General features: G+C 44.5%; 1 long non-coding RNA gene across 1 annotated transcript in view; it reads right to left on the reverse strand.

The window, feature by feature from the left end:
• The window catches only part of LOC139437982 (uncharacterized), a 69,438-nt gene extending 51,247 nt beyond the window's left edge, over positions 1 to 18,191 (reverse strand). Inside the window, exons 1-2 of the long non-coding RNA XR_011647880.1 lie at positions 18,110 to 18,191; positions 17,113 to 17,172 (exon numbers count right to left, since the gene is read on the reverse strand). This is a non-coding gene — a long non-coding RNA (uncharacterized lncRNA). The remainder of the gene's footprint in view (positions 1 to 17,112; positions 17,173 to 18,109) is intronic.
• Between the last annotated feature and the right edge of the window lie 2,014 nt (positions 18,192 to 20,205).

Genomic DNA, 20,205 nt, shown 5'->3' on the forward strand with positions numbered 1-20,205 from the left:
AGTTAATATCCAGAATACAGGTTACCAGGAGACAGAATGACAATAGAGAATAGGAAGCTGATGTTTAATTTGTACAGAATTTTTAATAACGTTGACTGTAAATATTTGGAAATGGACAGAGATGACAGGAGCACATTATCATGAGAACATTATCTAGCATATGTCACTAGAAGGAAAGCTAGATGATGGAACACGGGAGTGTACAACACAGTGAACCCTGCTGTGCATGATAACTGTGGTTAAGAGTACAAACATAAGAATGTTGTTACATGATCTAGAACAAATGTAGATCACTATTAGAAGGTGTTATTAACAAGGAGGAATACAGGAAAAATACACTTAATGCAAACCATGGAACATTTTAATATTTTTTCATCCATTTTAACAAAGGTACTTATCAATGCTAAATGGCAATTAAAGGGGGAATAAGGGATATGGGGTTTTTCTTTTTGGAGCAATGAAAATGTTCTAAAATTGACTGGAGTGATGGGGTGTGATTAAACTGAGTCATCGATTGTACATTTTAGATGGATTGTACGGTGTGTAAATAAAAAATTTTTTAAAGGCTAACAAAAACAGAAGCACACACTACTGCCCCAATCACAGATGTTGCTGATCTTGGCACATAAGGGGCTTATAAACTAAAAGAGGTAGACCAACACAGACACACAGAAAATGACACAAAAGAAAACAACGAGCATGCCCATCCTGCTCATTCCAGCAGGGATTCAGAGCATCACTACTTGTTCCTGGCATCCTGGATTAAACACACAGGGAAAAACAGAAGAATGGAAGCTAAAAGATGGCCCTCACAGCCATGCAATGACACACTGATGCATCATGTTCCTGCATTAATGTCATGTGTTGCGTTGATGCATTAATACTGCTCTTCGTCAGCAGACATTATTCCTTCATTTATTGCCAGCTGTTTTCTTTTGCAGCCCTTTCCTGCATGTCTGTGTTGGTCTATTCTTTCAGTTTGTAAGCCCTGAATATGCAGAGATCAGCAGCATCTACGTGCTGAAACTGAAATAGGCAGGGGGAAAAAAGTTAGATGTGAAAAATAAATGAAAAATCTTGGGGATGAAAAAAGTCACTGAACTTTAAAAGGCAAGAGACAGAATCTATTCTAATCCGAATGCAACCAAGAAAAGAAATTGTGATTAGAAGATTGAACCTACCAGGAGACAAGAGTTAAAAATTTATATCTGGAAAGGAATATCGAGAGCTTCCAACCTATGTCAAACAGGAGTTCCACTTTTAAAGAGATAACACCTGTGAATTTTCCAGAAATGAAAACTCAACATACCAAGGTGGTTAAGGAAAATCAATGCCTAGTTGTCTTCTAATAAAACTGCAGAATGTCAGATCACAATAAAAATACTTACTAGCTACCAGAGGGTTATGAGTTGACTTGTGTCCCCCAAAAAGATATGTTCAAGCCCTACACCCCAGTGCTATGTGTGCAGCCTTAAATGGAAATAGGGTATTTGCAGATGTAGACAAGTTAAACTTAGGTCATCTCGAATTAGGATTTAGGGCTCTAAATCCAACATTGCTGGCATCCTCATCAGAAGAGAAGACACACAAAAACAGACACCAAAAGGACAATATCACGTGAGGACCAAGATCCACAGGGAGAAGGCGGCCATGAGAAGATGGAGGCAGCCACTGCAACACTGTGGCCACAAGCCAAGGAGAGCAACCATCAGAAGCTAAAGAGGGGAGGAAGGACCCCCAGAGCCTCCCAAAGGAGTGGAGCCTACCAACACATGGATTTCGGACTTCTGGCCTCCAGAACAGTGAGACAATAAACCTCTGTTGTTTTACCCACCCAGTTTCTGATTCTTTGTTATGCCGCCCTAGGAAGCTAAAGACAGAGAAAAAGAGCTCAGGTTTGATAAAGGAATGCCAATTAGACAGCCAAATTCTCATCAACAATGACAGATGCAACAAGGTACTAAAGTAACAGCTTCAAAGTACTGAGGAAAAATACCTACTAATGTAAAATTTTATACCAGGATAAATTATCACTCAAGACTGAGAGCAAATAAAGCCATTTTCTGCCATGAAAGACTCACAGAGTCTCACTAATAAAGGGGATCTTCGATAAGAAGAAAATCCCCTAGAAGTAGTTGCAAAAGATACACGAAACAAACAGTGAGCACAGAACTCAAGAAGCTGCCATTAATTTTAATTAATTCTAGAATGAATTATTTTAATGTTGATAATATTAAATAATTTATTTTGTTAAATTTTAAAACTAAAATGTTGAATCACTAACAAAATTCTAAGGGTTGTTCTAAGATATTTAAGTGTGTGTATGTATGTGTATACACATACCAAATGCACACATATACACATATAAATATATACATATATGCTTTAAGTATATTCTCACATACATATCCTATAGAAGATAAATACAGTTGGGAAAAAGGTGTCAAATTAAAGTCAGTAAGATAAATTAAGCCACCAAAAACCTGACAAATATATAGACACAATACTTGTATACACATAAATGTGACATAGCCACAGGGGGAAAAATACTTAAAATTCAGATGGTAGGCAATGGGTTGATTGTTTAGATTTACAAAATAAGAAAAGCCCTATGGAAAAATTGGCTAGGAATCAAAATAAGCAGCTCACAAAAGGTAACACAGAAATGATGAACCAATATTACTTAAAAGTTAAGTTCTGCAAGATAATAAAAATGAAAATAGAAATGAGAAGCCATTTTTCATATATGGAAAAGGATGAAAACCCCCAATGATAAGCTGCCAGATAAACATGCAGGTTTCCCACATGCATCTCTTCCTCCTGAAACCAATGAAAGGAGAGTTAAGGACTAATGCAACCCATAAGGACAAAGAAAATGAGAAAGGAAATGACATTAGATAAGTCTGATAAGTAAGATAGACTGATATTAGATAAGTGACTGCATTTAGAAGATGGAAAGCAGAAGAATAAATGGAAACACCTTGAGTGCCTGTGGAGTGAGCCAGATACAGTATAAAGCAGGAAAATTCATTCCCTAGATTCTTGAAAAGGCCCAGAATCCAAAGCTCTGTGAATACCCAGGGGGATGGAAATGAGACATAGGAGGGAGTACAGAGGGACTGGCTGGTCTGTAAAGCTGAACCCGTGGGACCCCTCTTATACCCCACCATCCCACCTACCTCACAAGAGACTGCAGGGTTATGTTCTGGGGAAACTGACTCCAAGAGGCTCTCAACGGGGCCCAAGGGAGGGTAGGAGCACGATGAAGAGGGTTAAAGAAAAGACCACACCCTAAACAACAATCCTGGACAGTGAGAGATGTCACAAACACTCCTTAGACAACAATTCCGGACACTGACACACGCACACACACACAACCCTGAGCAGGTCTCTAGAATATTGCTCACGAGAGGAACAGAAAGGCCCCAGAGAATACCAGGTACCAACAAAAGGATGGCTCTCTGTTCAATCACACAACTGCTTTCACACACAGGGCTTGAAACCAACCTGGAGTGGCCATCTCGAAGAGGGACAGACATCTACAGATTACCAGAGATTTAGGAAGGGACAACACCATGACAGAAAAAGCAGATTGGTCTAGCACAGAGAAACCCAACCTTCCACTAGTGCTATTAGCAAACTTGAAAGAATGTCACACATGTGAAGGTGCTCAGATCACACCTGCATCATCTTGGAAACCCCTCAATGCTCAACAAATGTCTCGGCTTGCATAAATAGGAATTCTCTCAGTGCAAGTTTCCTTGTTCTTCTGCCCTTTCCTAAAAATGACTAACCTTTACTTAACTGCTTAGAATTTGCAAAGCTTTCTTTACATATGGTTTCTCATAAAATCCCCCAGTAGCCTTGTGATATGGGTATTAAATTTATTTACAACATGAGGAAACAAAAACTCATGGGGGAATGTAGAAACTTGCCCACAATCCCACTGTTAAGAGAAAAAATAGCTGGGATGCAGTTGTTTTAAATATGTCCACAAATTCTTCAATACTTCTCCCTTCAAATGGTGGAGCCTAATTCCCCTCCCCTCGAATGTGAGCTGTATTTAATGTCTTGCTTCCAACAAACAGAAGAAGCAGGAAATGACAGCGTGGGACTTCTGAGACTAGGTCATATAGGCACGGCGGCTTCCACTTTGCTTTTTCTTAGATCACCGGCTCTTGGGTCAGCCAGTTCCCACGTCATGAGGACACTCAAGCAGCCCTTTGAATTGCCCTCAGTGAGGAGCTGAGCCTTTCTGCCAATTGTCAGCAATAACCTGAGGCCTCCTACAAAAGCCACGTGGGTAAACCATCTTGAGAGTAGGCAGCCCCAATGAAGGCTTTAGATGACTTCAAGCAGGGCTCAACTCCTGATTGCACCCTCATAAGAGACCCTGAGCTAAAACCCAGCTAAGTCAATTCCCAAATTCCTACCCCCAGAAACTGGAAGATAATAACTGTTGGATGTTAAGCTGCTAAGTCTTGGAGTAATTTGTTATACGGCAATAGATAGTTAATATACCAAGAATTAAATCCAGACCTTGACACCAAACTCAATGCCCTCTTCATTTCACACCTCAGCTCTCAGTATGACTTCTTATGGGAAAGAAAAGCATTTTGATCCAATTCAACTTATATTTCCCTAACCCTCAATTTTTGCCAACAAGTATCCCATTTTTCTGAGATTACTGATCTTTATTCTTGGATTCTTGAAACCCCATTCTTCCCTTCTAGATTATAAAATCCATGAGAAAAAGGGGTGGACCAGTTTTGGTCACCACTGCATCCCCAGGACCAAGCTTAGTGCTTGGTAAATAATAAGTATTTGATAAATATTTTTGGGTAAATGAATGAATGGCCAAAATATATATATAGCACAACTAGTCTACCTTTTAGGACTTTGTTCTCATCTTATGCTGACCCAAAGGAGAATGGATTCCATTTCTAGAAAGAAGAGAGGATTCTGTTGCAGCAATAAATTTATATTGACCTGAGTGCCTGGAAGATTGTTTTATTCTGATGAAGCAAATACTTAGAAGGCAGGATGTGTAATTATTTCTTCAACATGCAAAAATCCCCCCAGGTCAGGCAAAAATAGGAATATTTTCCTAATGAATATTAGATTGTCTAGTTCAATTCTCTCAGCAGTTATCAGACTTCCCAGTCGGCCAGAGGTTTGGGGAAGCAGATGCTCAGACAGGAGTGGCTGGGGCTGCCCCTGGCCCCATGCACCCCACCAGCTGCAGATAGGAGCAGTGGGCTCTCTGTAACAGACAACACTTTTCTGGGAGGTTATTTATTCACACTTAACAATATGCAGTTATAAGTTGCACTGGCTTTTCACTTTGTGGAAAATGCCTACCACCCAGATTTTACTTCAAAAATATATATATATATATATATATATATAAGAGAAACAAAATGCACAAAGCTTTTATCAGACATGACTGAAATAAGAAATACAAGGAACATGAAATGCTGCTAAAGCAATGCAGCTCTGATGAGAGGTCAAACATTTTTACAGTAATCACTAAAACAGGACACAAGATCACAGGTTCAGTTTTAATCACACCTTCCCTCCTTTCTCCCATTTTATTACCTAGACTGGTGCTGTCCAAAAGAACTTTCTGCAGTGATGAAGTATTCTGTGCTATCTAATACGGCAGCCACTAAACACTTGTTGCTATTGAGCATTTGAGATGTGGCCAGTGCCACTGAGGATGGGATTTTAAATTTTAATTCATCCAAATTAACTATTAATCATTGCCATTGATTTAAATGTACATGCCCATGCATGGCCAGAAACTCTTACCAGATAGTGTGGTCCAGAATAGTTTCCCAGAGTCTTGCAGATATGGGCCTTCTCAAGCTATGAGGGTAATTTAAATTGAAGACAGGCTGAGTATGACTACATTTTGCTAAGGCTAGATAAAAAGGAACTCAAAACTTCAAAATCTCAAGGTACTTTTTTAAGGTTTCCGTGCATTTCTAACTGCCTTTCAGAGAGTATCTCTGGAATGGCATTATTTCCTTTAAATTTTCTCTGACCCCTTTCCCCAATAATAAAATATCTTTTGATTAGGGTTGATGGATGCAACCCTTTCCTGGTTATCTGTAGCTTCATATTTATAGGTTCCATATTTTCACACACTTTTCCATTTCCTTCTGGGTTTTTTTTAGAGAAGTTGTAGACTTACAGAAAAATCATGCAGAAAATATAGAGTTCCCATATACAACCCCTATTACTGACACCTTGAATTTGGGTGATACCTTTATTACAACTGATGAAAGAACATTATAATTGTGCTAACTCCAGTCCATGGTTTACATCTGGGTTCCCTGTTTATGGTGTACAGTCCTATGATTTGTTGTTGTCGTTATTTTTTATTCTAGGAACATATATACAATCTAAGATTTCCCCCTTTCTTTAAAGATTTACTTATTTATTCCCCCCACCCCACCCCTGTTGTCTGCTCTCTGTGTCCATTCACTGTGCATTCTTTCTGTGTCTGCTTGTATTCTTATTAGGCAGTTCTGGGACCTTTTGGAGTGGGAATGAGGCGATCATTCTCTTGTGCAATCTCAGCTCCCTGTTCTGCTATGTCTTCTTACTGACTCTTCTGTGTCTCTTGCTGCGTCATCTTGCTGCACCAGTTCACCCCATCAGCTGGCACTCCTGCACGGGGCGGCACTCCTGCACGGGGCGGCACTCCCGCACAGGGCAGCGTTCCCATGCAGGACAGCACTTCCGTGTAGGCCGGCACTCCACATGGGCCAACTCAGCACACGGGCCAGCTTGCCTTCACTATGAGGCCCTGGGCATTGAACCCTGGATCTCTTATATGGTAAAAGGAAGTACAACTGCTTGAGCCACATCCTTTTTCCAAGATTTCCCCCTTTAAACCACATTCCTAATTAGAATTCAGTGCTGTTAATTGTGTTCACAATGTTTTGGCTACCCTCACCACAATCCTACTTGGAATGATAAAAAGGTTTTGGTCAAAATGTTTTTAAACACAGTTAAGCAAAGTTATTATATGGCTATGACAGTGGTTGAAAGGGAAAGTCTAAAGTCATGTATATTACTAGAAGGAAAGCTAAAAACTGTTAACACGGGGCTGCATAAGATAGTAAAACTTCATGTAAAACACAAATATGGGTGATACTGTGTATATATTGTTTCTTACAATATATAAATACAAATATACTAGAGAGAGGTAAAAGAATAGCAGTTATGTACAGCAGGGGAAGCATAAAGAGAATGAGAGGTGAATTCTGTTTGTTTTTTGTTTATTATTATCACTGGAATAATGAAAGTACTCTAAGAATGGCTGAAGTGATGAATGCACAAATATGTGGTTACACCAAATACCAGTGACTATACACTTCAGATAGATTTATGCTTTTTTAATATGTATCAATAAAATTGATTTGTTGGGGGAAAAAAAACAACGGGACGGAGACCTAATCTAACAAGCGAAATGAGAAAGAACCAAGATGAAGGCCGACCCCTATTCTTCAAGTGAAGTTCCTCCACATTTGGATAAGGATGGTTTTGTCTGCTCTATACCAAAGGTCACAAGCACATGACCGTGGGGTGAAAACAGGGAGCAGGATGAAACATAGAGTTGCCTAGCCTTCACAAAGGAAGTAACTGGAAGGCATCCAAACCTCCTGAGACCCTGGGAGAATGCCCAGAAGCAGGTCAGTTGTCTGTAAGCACCCAGTCATCTTCTGTTTCAGGAGCAAGTCCACCGCCAGGCAAGCAGGCTGCAATGGGCCCCTAATCCGTCCCTCCTCCCAAGGATCAAATGTTCAGGTCAGGACACAGACCTGATCATGACCCACATGATCCTTGGAATTCAGTTTCCAGGCTGAGACCGGAGAACTGTTTCCTTGCTTTCAGCATGACTCCCTAACCCAGCACCCAGCTCACTCTGGCCATGGTGAGAACATGGGGCAGGGGGAACCTCACTCGCCACTGGTGCAAGTGAAAACTGGTACGTACACTTGGGAAAGCCATCTACAGGGATGTACTGAAACTCATCAATCCCATTCCCGGGTATATACCCTACAAAAAACGTGTGCGTATGATCACCAAAAGACACGCACTTGGGTATCCACAGCAGTGTTATTCAGAGTAGCCTAAAACTGAAACACCTCAACAACAACGGAAGGGATAGATTAGGAACATTGCAAAGCAAGAACATAAACTCCCTGCAACTACGTTGAAGAACAACATGCAAGAACAGCATGTCTCACAAACATCATGGGCAAAAGCAGCGAGGCACAAAAGAGTGGACACACAGCACGGCTGCACGTACAGAAAGTACCAAACCAGTACCACGGATTCCCACTGCTCAAAGAGGTGGGGGTAATGACGGTAGAAGACGGAACAGCTCCGCTGGGCTACTGGAAAGACTATTTTCTTCCTCTGGGTGCTGATCACGCAGGTGATAGTTATAAAAAGTCAGCAAGCTGTATGTTCTTTTTTTCCCTAATTGCTTCCCTGAGGGAGCTTCCACTCTAGTACTGGGACAGAGAAAAGATGAAAAACTTATTTCTGGAATGTATTACTATTGATGTAAAATGACAGAATCATGCAGGGAGGAAAAAAGCATAAATGTGCTGTTTTTAGAAATCACTAACTCTACACTTTTTACAAACATTTGGGGCCTGAATAACTTCTTAGTCTGAGTGTTCTTTTAACATGGGGTGCTAGGGTTACATAGACACCAAAAGCAGAAGAAAACAGGGGGAAACACAGAAGCCATCAGGGTTCACACCCCAACCTTAAAGAAAAAAAGGCAAAATGAAATTCCTCAGCAGTAGTTGGAAATAAATGATACTGGTATTTCTCAACCCTGACTGCACCAAATATTACCCTTAGAGACTTTAAAGAAAACAACAACAACCCTCCCCTTTCCCTGCTTTTCCCCTTCCCAGTAACCTCTAATCTGCTTTCTCCCTCTCACCCTGCCCCTGAGATGGCTCCCTTGTCTGTGTCCTCATTTCGTCCATTTGTGTCTCTGATCTTTGTGTCCACTCTTTAGGAGGCACAAAAAAACAAACCTAAGACCTCCCATGTGAGAGACTGGTGCCCAACAGCTTGAGCCACATCCATTCCCTGCTTGTTGTGTCTGCTCATTGTGTCTGCTTGTTCATCAAGTCATTGAGTCAGCTTGTTGCATCAGCTCATTGAGTCTGCTTGTCTTCTTCAGGTGGCACCGGGTACCAAACCTGAAACCTCCCATGGGGGAGGTGGGCGCCCAAGTGCTTGAGCCACATCCATTCCCTCTAATCTGCTTTTTATCTCTGCAAATCTGTTATTCCTAGTCCTCTCTTAGAACTGGTATCATACACTTTTTGTCCTTACGTGCCTTGTTTACAACATTGAGTACAGTATTTCCAAGCTTCTTCCATGGTGCAGAATTTCTCAGAATGTCCTTCTTTCTTGTGGCTGAATAATATTCCACTGTGTGTTTGTACCACATTTTGTTGACCCATTCATCTGCTGATAGCCACTTGGGTTGTTTTCACCTTTTGACTATTGTGAATAATGCTGCAATAAACACTGGAGTAAAATAGCTGTTTGTGACTCTGTTTTTACTTTCTTTGCGTATATACCCAGAAACAGAATCGAGTTAGCTGGGAAACGGACTTTGGCCCAGTGGTTAGGATGGGAGGTCCGCGGTTCAAACCCTGGGCCTCCTTGACCCGTGTGGAGCTGGCCATGCGCAGCGCTGATACGCGCAAGGAGTGCTGTGCCACGCAAAGGGTGTCCCCCGCGTGGGGAAGCCCCACGCGCCAAGGAGTGCGCCCATGAGGAAAGCTGCCCAGCGTGAAAAGAAAGAGCAGCCTGCCCAGGAATGGTGCCGCCCACACTTCCCGTGCCGCTGACGACAACAGAAGCGGACAAAGAAACAAGATGCAGCAAATAGACACCAAGAACGACAACCAGGGGAGGGGGGGAAATTAAATAAATAAATAAATCTTTAAAAAAAAAAAAAAAAAAGAATCGAGTTAGCAAGCTGTACACTTGTGATACACATATATGCCATATAAACACAATTCTGTAAGTATTCTTCAATAAACTAAAAAAATAACAACTCTATCCATCCTCAAATGTACAGCTCAAAATTTACCACTTCCATGAAGAGTGAAACTGTCCTACAGAGTTCTTTCGTTTTCTCTAATTTTAAAAAAAATCCTCAAATTAGTTTATGCATACATATCACAGTACATAAATCACAATTTAAACACTACCATTTTAAAACTTTCCAGGTATCTTGGCATACAAAACACATATTTAATAAACACTTTGTGTGTGTGTGTGTGAGGTACCAGGGATTGAATCTGGAACCTTGTACATGGGAAGCTGGGACTCAAACCACTGAACTATACCTGCTCCCCAATAAACACTTTTTAAACTATGCACATCTTTTCTGCTATTTCTTAAAACTGCTTAAAAGACAAACAGGTAATACCTTCTCGGAATACTTTCTCTGAATTTCCAAACAGCTGAGTCCAATTAAGCAAACACTTCCTCTAACATATAAAAATGAAAACACTGCAACAAAAAAGACTCTGGAATTTTCCATCCACACAGCTGTTGCTACAAAGAATCTGTGGTACAACTTAAACGTAATGGAATTCACTCCCACAATCTAACACGAAAGAAACTATTTCACTCCACTGAAAGTCCCATCACTGTACTGGGGCAAAGGCATCAGAAATGATAACGAAAAAAATGAAACCACCCAAAAATGTGAGGAAAAATATGAAACCTGTTATACCCGTACTAAATCGAGATTTTGAAAAGTTCACTGGAAATCTTATTTTCTTGACTTTCCAAAATGACAGTTCTCATAAGCCCCAAGAATAAGGGGAAAAAGAACTCTGGATCCAGAGACCAGTTCTGAGTTAGGGCCAATATCTCGCTCATCTCTAGGTATCTTGTCCTGACCTATGTGTATAACAGGAAGTCTTAAGTGACAGTCACTGCCAAATGACATTAATTACTGGAGAACCCTTTCCTTCCACGCATTTTCCTCACTTCTACAACCAGCCAAGTGTTTGCCACAAGGTTGGCCTCTTGAAAGAGTCTTAAATTTGCTAGGTTTCACCAGCCCTGCAGAGGGGGAAAAAAGGCCAATTTTGCAGAAATGAGAGAAAGGCAAGAGTCTTCCACCTTTGCCCTAAATAAATGGGTTGCCAAACAATCTCCTGTTCCTACAGTAAAATGGGGAAAGTTTGGTGTCATTAAACTTGGAGTAGTCTGCCTAGGGGAAAAGCAAACAGACCTTCAGGCACCACTAACAGCCTCTGAAAATACCTCCAAGCCAGCAAGTACCTTCTTTAAAAGCCTCTTCGCTGACCTACAGGGAACCATAGGTGCTTGATTCGTGTTGAGTCCATGAAATCTGCATGAGGCTGTAGGGTGGCTGGATGTTAGGTTCACTGTCCGTTCACTTGACGAGAGACACCTGGAGAGATTCACCCACTCCACACAGGTGTTGGGTACAAAAGCACAACGCCCACAGGTTCTGGTGAAAGACGGTTCACTCACAAAGAGACAGCAAGGTCCGCTTCACTCGAGGGCGGCAGTCCCCGCAGCCAGTGGGTCCCAATCAGAGGCAGGGGCAGGGAGACGTTCTACAGGCAGCACCCCGGCTTTGTGTTCATGTGCTGCAGTGGAGGAACCCTTTCCTTCCTCTCCAGCAGCAGATGGACTACCTGGTGTGAGCTGGAGGCCATAAACATGCCCACCAGGACAGCCTGGCCCCACTGACTGTGTCCATGTGCTCAGGACAATAGTGGAAGGAGTGTGGCCCCACTGACTGTGTCCATGTGCTCAGGACAATAGTGGAAGGAGTGTGGCCCCACTGACTGTGTCCATGTGCTCAGGACAATAGTGGAAGGAGTGTTCCCGCAGTCCCTGACCCCCAAGGACTGGGTTTTATCCCACGAGGCCGGCACACCTGGTCTGAGCACAGGAGCTACTTGTGGGTCCCCGGGAAAGGTGTCAGGCACTGCTAGGACTGCCCCTACCATGGTAACCTACAGCTTTTCAGGTGGTAATAACTACATAATTCTTTGCTCAATGAATAACTATTGGATAAAATAATTTTCCAGAAATAGATCTAGAATCTTAGTTCTAAGGACTGAACTAAAAGCAAAAAACTAGGCAACACAGAGCAATGTTTTTTCCCTGGGACGCTTTGAGCAGTGCCACCTGTAGCGTAGAGATACCTGTCACCATTTTGACCCCGGGACCTGGGCCACAGGGGCTCTGCTCCCAGCTCTTCACCCCACAGGCCCCTGCACCAAGCCCCATCCAGCCAGTCCCTGGTCCCTGCACACAGGGAGAGGAGTCCAGAGGCCAAGCAGCTGGGACCAGCCATAGCCCTCGGCCTCTCTGGACCATGCCCCAGGGCCGTGGACCCCAGAACTCCTTGTGGCAAAGGTCCCCAGGCTGCAGCAGGCTCTGCTCATGCCTGGTCCCCAGCTGCGTCCTCTCCAGGGTACACGACAGCTCTGCAAAGCTGTGGGGTGGATGGGGGGCACAATGAGTGGGGGTTGGATGAGCAGGTGTGTGCACATGGCCTGAGGAAACCTCTCCAGAGGAGTATGGAACTGGCGGTAGGGGTCAGAGAGCTCTGGGCTGCTTTTCCCTGCACTGCCTCGTGCCAACACAGAGAGCCCAGGAGGCCAAGGATGCAAACCTGGCTTTCCAGGCTATAGCCCTGAAGGGAGCAGAATAAGAATATACTTTATTTAATAGGTTGTTGGCTTGTGGCACAGCTCATAAAGAGTAAAACGTATGGTACGTACGTCTCTGTACTCTGTACTCTCAGCCTGGGCCACCCTCCACCCCAACATGAGGGGTGGGCCTGTGGGTCCCCAAACCAGACAGGAACCCTGGCAGATGAGACCAGAGTGTTACATGGGAAAGGCAAACAGCTCAGACACGTGCAGAAAGGGAAAGGTGGCAAGCTGACCACTGTGGAGATAAAAGGCCTTAACTGTGAAGGTGGAGGCTCACCCTGCTCACACCTGGATTTTACAAGGAATGTTCCTGATGCTGTTCTCCAGTGTCTGTCTGCATACCCCAGAAAGAACTGTGTCACAGCTCTAAGTTTTCTACTATAATATCACAACAGTCACGACTGCTATGCAGGCGTCATCCGACTCCTCGGTCCAAAATTGCACAGTTCTTTTTCTGGGTGATAAAATAACAAGCTGAGGCTGTATTTGTGTGTGTATGTGTGTTTGTATAATGCTTGCGCACACACAGAGGGACAACAATTATTATTCATCGACTGTGTGCAAACCTCCTTTCGCCTAAACAGTCCCCACCACATTTATCTTTCCGTAACCGCACTCCCTCCTGGGCTGGCTGTCTAGCTCCTCCCGACCGCACCTAGAAACTGTGAGCAAGCACATCCCCACGGGTTGTTGTTACACACCCAAGGCTCCCACTTCAGACCTGCCTTACTCGCCTTTCAGGAGCTCTCCCTTCCTTCCCTCCTGTGCCCCTCTCCTGGATTTCCTCCTCTCCCAGGTCTCCCTGCCGCCGTCCCTCCTCCTGCCTGGGACGCTGCGGTCCCCCCACCCCAAGACCTCATGGTCCTTCTTCTCGTCATGCTGGCATGTCAGTCACACCCCCTGGGAATCGGAGCCACTCCCCCAGATGGCATCAGTAGACAGTGCTAGACCAGCTCTTGCTGCCAACTCTCAATTTCAGATGTACTGAAACACCTCAAAGGTGACATGCTGGAAACGGCCACAGCTCGCCTCTCTGCCAGTACATCTCCTGTCTTGGTGAATGAAACCACCTGCTCCTCTGTCACCCACGCCTTAAACCTTGGGTATCATCGAGGTTCACTCTCCTCCACCTTCCTGCCCCACGCCTGATAACCCCTAAATGCCTCCAGTCCTTGGCCAGTGGGTGAATTCACTTTTCAACCATTTTCCTAGTTTCCAATCTGTTGCCGTCTGACTCTCACAGTGGCTATAATGACATGCTCTTCCTGCAACACAGAACCAATATTTCCCTGACTCCAACTGTCCACTACTACTAGCCCTGTGACTTCAGGATATATCCCACATTTCTGCATACACCATGCAGGAGCCTTTGTAACTCTACTGCCCAGTGGTTCCAACTCACCTGTGTCCCTTCTGGCCATTCCCCTCATCCAACAGCACTGAAGTGTTTTAAAGTATTCAATAACCTCCTGAGGATTTTAACCCAGATATTTCCCTTTCAGCAAATGCCCAATCCCACTCAATTTTAAAACCCCCTTCAGCCCAGCCAATTCCACCTCTCAGTATCTACCCAAGAAAACAGAAAACTTACATCCACACCAAGACTTATACTTGAATGTGTAGGGAAGCATTACACATAACAGCCCAAAAGTGTACACAATCAAAATGTCCTTCACCTTATCAGTGGATAAACAAAATGTGGTGTTGACAGAACAGGATATTAATCAACAATTAAAAAGAATGAAGATGCAATAGATTGCATCCAGCATCCATGTGGAATCTAAGCCCCCTCCTGATATAGATGTGGAGTGAACACAACCATTCCAAGGTCCACAGGATGGAGGAATAGAGTATGGATTAGCGTCCACTTACTGATATTCTATTCATGAACTATTGTGATTAGTAATCGAAGAAAATGTGGCACTGGTGCGGAGAAAGTGGCCATGGTGGCTGCTGGGAGTGGGGAATGGGAGGAAGAGATGAGATGTGGAGGCGTTTTCGGGACTTGGAGTTGTCCTGGGTGATGCTGCAGGGACAGTTAATTACCAGACATTGCATGTCCTCCCATGGCCCACTGGGTGGAACGTGGGAGAGCATAGGCTATGATGTGGACCACTGATCATGTGCAGTGGTGCTCAGAGATGTATTCACCAAATGCAAAGAATGTCTCATGATGATGGAGGAGATTGTCTCTATGGGGGGAGGAGTGGGGGGAGGGGGTGGGGGAGTATATGGGGACCTCATATTTTTTAATGTAATATTAAAAAAATAAAGACAAAAAAATAAAATAAAAAATTTAAAAAAAGATGCAGTAGGGATGAACCTCCAAGATTAACATTCTGGCTCAGTTTGTGTCAAAAAACCAGACACAAAAAAACAGATCTGGTACAATTCCCTTTATATGAAATGTACAGAAAAGGCAAATCATAAAGACAGAAAGCAGGTTAGTGACCGTCAGGGGCTGCGGGAGGGGTAGAATGGGGAATGAGTGCTGCTGGGTACGGGGTTTCTTTTGGGGATGAATAAAATGTTCTAGAATTAGATACTGCTGCTGGCTGCACAACCTTGTGAACCTACAAAACCCCACTGCAGGATATACTTTAAACAGTGAATCCCATGGCACATGAATTCTCTCAACAAGCCCCTCCAAACCAGTCGCTCCCCTGCTGTGAGTTTTTTATGACTTCATCCCCATTCTCCCCATCCCTCTCCCCAAGCAGGCTAGGCAAGAAGTCCTGTCCACACGGTCTCCTTCCTTTCCAGCACCAACCAGAGACCACGGGCTTATTTTATCAGCCTCCCCCAACTAAACGGGAGCTCCTGAAGGTTGGAGGTTGTCTTTCAATGACCCTCCTGAAGAGAAGCCACTCCACAAACACGCGTACAATCAAGTATTTTGCAACAGGAGTCTTTGTTATGTTTCACGCAAACAATAAGCAACGTATACGATTTTGAGCAACAACACTGTGGACCTCCAAAATATTCCTTATCCCGTGGACTTCGTCCCAAGGCATTTCCCTACAGCAGCCAATCATCACATTTAGAGCTGCCTTGCAAGTCCCACTTCTTGACATGTTTCATGCACAAGGCAGCAGAATTTATTGTGTTTTGCCGTCTTTACAATGAAACAGGGCTTGTAATTCTGTAGTGCCTTTTGTGTGACGTCTGTTAAGAAAACATTAAAGTAGGCAACTGGCACTTCTATGGCAAGACCAGATATGTGACTACTTAGGAGTCAGACAGTTCTGGGAGTCAGGGCTACAGGAAGCCCAAGTGCTCCCATCAACCATCAACAGCATGGCTGCAGGAGACAGGAAGAGACACCTTCAACCTCCCAACCCACCGACACCAGCCCCCTGCACACACCTGGGAAGCCCAGGCCAAGCTGCCCTCACCAACCAATCCGTATAAACAAAGGGCCCTGCTTCCCAAACAGAGTTCCCCTAGCTTGTCACACCATCATAAACCATTAGGTACTGCCTGCTCTTGCGTTGAGACTTTCTTCTCCCAAACACTCATTTTTTTTTTTTAAAAAAAAAGACTTATTTTTTATTTATTTCTCCCCCCACCCCCACCCAGCTGTCTGCTCTCTGTGTCCATTCACTATCTGTTCTTCCGTGTCTGCTTGCATTCTTGTCAGTGGCACTGGGAATCTGTGTTTCTTTTCGTTGCATCATCTTACCGTGTCAGCTCTCGGTGTGGGCAGTGCCACTCCTGGGCAGGCTGTGCTTTTTTTGCGCAGGGCAGGTCTCTCCTTACGGGGCGCACTCCTTGCGCGGGGGACACCCCTGCGTGACAGGGCACTCCTTGCGCACATCAGCACTGCGCATGGGCCAGCCCACCACACAGGTCAGGAGGCTCTGGGTTTGAACCCAGAACCTCCCATGCAGTAGGCGGACGCTCAATCCATTGAGCCAAATCCGCTTCCTGCATCACTCATTTTCAAGCGCACACCTGACTATCAGTGGGAACACAGTGAGCTGTTAGCCATGAGCAGCTTCACTTACTTTGTCTCTGGTCATCTCCCACTGCTTCCTCCCCCACCACTCACACAGGCCAGCCACACTGACCCCTGCTGATTCCTTGGACAAACCAGCACACCACCATAGGAGGGCTGGGCCCTTGCTGTTCCCTCGGCCTGGCACACTCGCCCTCCCTGAGCAGCACGGCCCATGCCCTCCCTTCATTCAGGTTATCTGCTCAGACGCTGCTGCAGCAGGCTAGTAAAATAGGGAATCCATAGATAGATCTGGAACCTGGCCAGAAGTCCACGTGGACATCAGCAACCCCAAGATGGTTGTTGGAAGACTCTCCCCAAGATTCTGCCACTTAGGAGAAGACTTACTCGGAATCCAGAAGCCCGGTATATTCCCCAAGGACTTGTTCATTGGGCCATCCTGGGAGACTGATAGGAGAAACAAGCAGTCAAAAGAGTAAACAGCTGGAACTCCTCCCCTGCCATTAGCAAAGGGGTGGGATAACGAACAGTTCAAAACCGTGCAGGAGGCCTGAGCTCTCTCTCTTGCCTCTGGACTGGGATTCCAGCTGCCTTCTCCCCCTGAGTAAAACCTGGGCACTTACAACCTATCATGGGGAATTACAGCCTGTAAATCAGCCCTCTTTATCATTTTTCAGCCCCTTCCTCCCTACCTGGGACCCGTGATCTGCTATTTTCTCCCATTTCTCTTCCCTCCCTACCTGAATAAATTACTGGCCTAACTCACCAGGCGTGCTCTTGAAATTCATTTCTGCAGCAGAGCCAAAGAGCCTAAAGGCAATCGGGTAACAGTGCCTTCTCAGAGCCCTTCTCTGGCCTTCTGTCTAACATACCCTGCCCCCTCACCCTCCCCTTTGCTGATAGCCTCTGCAGCTACCGGGTGTAATGCCATTGGCTTCTTGGCTGTACGCGCCACTGCCAAGCCTATCTCCTCCAGGCAAGGTCACTATGGCATTTCCTGCCCTTTGGCACGTACCCAATAAATATTAGGTGAGGGAAAGAAGGCATGATAAATCTGATTAAGGGGCTGGGAAATCACAAGGCAGATTCTGTCCCCAGAGGGCTAAATAGGATCATGAAATCTTCCACCCTAGCACACACTTCTAGATGTTTCTACGTGCCCTGAGTACTCTAGCACGTGTACCAATTGGGGCTCCTTTAGTTGCACGACAGAAACCCGACTCCACCAACTAACTCACTCAGAGGAATTCACGGGCTGTTGTAACGGAGCGCAGCAAGGAGCAACGCTCCAAGTTTTTAAAAGAAACGAGCAGGGCGGCCCTCTCCCGTTCCTCAGTCGGATGCAGGCCCTGAGTTCACCTCACGCCGCTGCGCCGCCACCTACCCGCTCCCTCACACGCCCGCTGCGAGGAGCCTCTTCCGGAAGCCCCCGGGGAAGAGAACGGCTCTCCTTTCCCAGAGGCGGCACCACGCGGCCCCGTGCGGGCTCCTGGAGGCCCCTCGGTGACCGGCGAACTCAGGGCAAGCTCCGGCGGGGATCTCTCCCCCGCGCGCAGCCCAGGGCAAAATGGCGGACGCGCCCAGGCCCCAACCGGAAATGAGGCTTCGGAGGCGCCGAGGCCGGAAGGCGACTTCCGGAAAGGGAAACAATTTTTATTTTCTTCCTTTCTTACCTCGATTGTGGTTCCCTCGATTTCTAAGGGCAATGGAAATATTTTTATATTTGGTTTACGTGACCGTTCAAATTGGTCGAAATTCACAGAACCATCGTGGGGATCGGCAGTTTTCCTGTACAGGGTCAGTTAAGAAATTACGTTCGACTTTGCGGGAGGTGCAGACTTCCTTGCTGTTTTTCGTGCTCAGCCACTGTAGCAAGCAGCAGCCATAGACAATCCGTAAAGAAATTGGAAGTGAAAGAAAATATCAAGAAGACTTTAATTAAAAACAAAAAACCAGCAGGCCAGATTAAGCACAGGAGCTATAGTATGAGGGCCCCTGGCTTTAAAAGGAGAGAATTGTACAATATGTAAATTATACCTCCGTAAACAGAAAAAGGTAGAGCAGGAAAAATAATATCCTCCAGGAAAAAAAAAAAAAACTGCACACACACATACACTCGAAGTTGTAGTTCCTTCAGCCTACTTGAACTGATATTGTGTCGAAAGAATAAATATATCTCATCGTTTGGAAGAGGAATTTGCTAATGGTGATCATGTGACAGATGGGCGGGAAGGTTTGCAGACAGTTAAACGGAATTTTTAACTTGACTTTTGAAGATACTTTATGGACTCACTTAAAGACTCCGCCAAGGAGCAGACTGAGTCCCTCTGTCCTTGACAGGCATCTGCAGCTGGCTGTGTGCCTCCTAGAGCTGCACTTCAGCGTTGCCCACTGTCCAAACCGGTTGCCATCACTCTAAGAGCCTAGGTTGGGCTCTTTGGATGTTTAGTGTTGTCCTCATTTATGTCCATGCAGTCTTCACTGGGCATAACCTTTAAGTAAGATACCGTCATTGCTTCCCCTTCTCCAAATAATGGCATGAACAGTGCATGTCTAAGGTTGGGGCGGGGGGCCACCAAAATAGAAAGAGTTCGGTATGCCAACCTGCAGGGTACCATAAAGTGAACAACCTTGAGAAGGAAAAAAAAAAAAAGTGGGAGTATTCAAAATCAGCTCTCATCAGCTCGTATTCAAACAGCCGAATTTGATGCAGGCAAAGGGATTGCAGGGGAGTTACTGTACTTGTGGAAATGCAGGTTGCATAAAGATACCCAATCATGCCCTAGCATGGGGGTTTTTTAAATTTAAATAAAGAATCAAAGTGTTCACCTCATCTTTAAGTAGAAGAAGTAGGCTTTTAAACCAAAGGTAACCAATATGCTGATGAGCCAGAATTTTTCATGAAGATGCTGTTTCTTCCATACAAACATCAAACCTTCCAAGGACTCACATTAAAGGACAGGCACTGTGGTGGGCACAGCTCCAGAAAGACAAGTAAGACATGAGCCGCCCTTAAACAGCTAGTAAATGTATGTCTTATAATAGAGTCTCTAAATAATTTAGCAACTTCAAGCCAATTTAATTTATGAGGTGATGCTAAATGTGAACAGTATCATTTCCCCTTGAATCAGTATTCCCAGGAAAATATTTTTTTTAGAGAGTCTTGCAAGAAAAAAAATATTGACACACATAATTCTTTTCTCCCCTCTCCTAACTAAGTCCTGTGCTACCACAGACGGGGTTGCAGACTTTTCTTTCTTTAAAAAAAAAGCAAGCCAATAAAAGAGAACATTGTTTTGTTCTGTTTTGTTTTTGCTAAATAACTTGGCATTATTATTACAAAGAGGGATTAGGAGTAAAATGGACTAAAATAGATAATTGAAGTTAATTTTAGTAATAAATCCTGGTCTCATCAACTATAGGAATATTTTAAAGAAAAAATCATGACATGATTAAAACAGCCAAACCACAAAGATAAAT

The sequence above is a fragment of the Dasypus novemcinctus genome, chromosome X (genome assembly GCF_030445035.2).
Source record: "Dasypus novemcinctus isolate mDasNov1 chromosome X, mDasNov1.1.hap2, whole genome shotgun sequence".
NCBI lineage: Eukaryota > Metazoa > Chordata > Mammalia > Cingulata > Dasypodidae > Dasypus > Dasypus novemcinctus.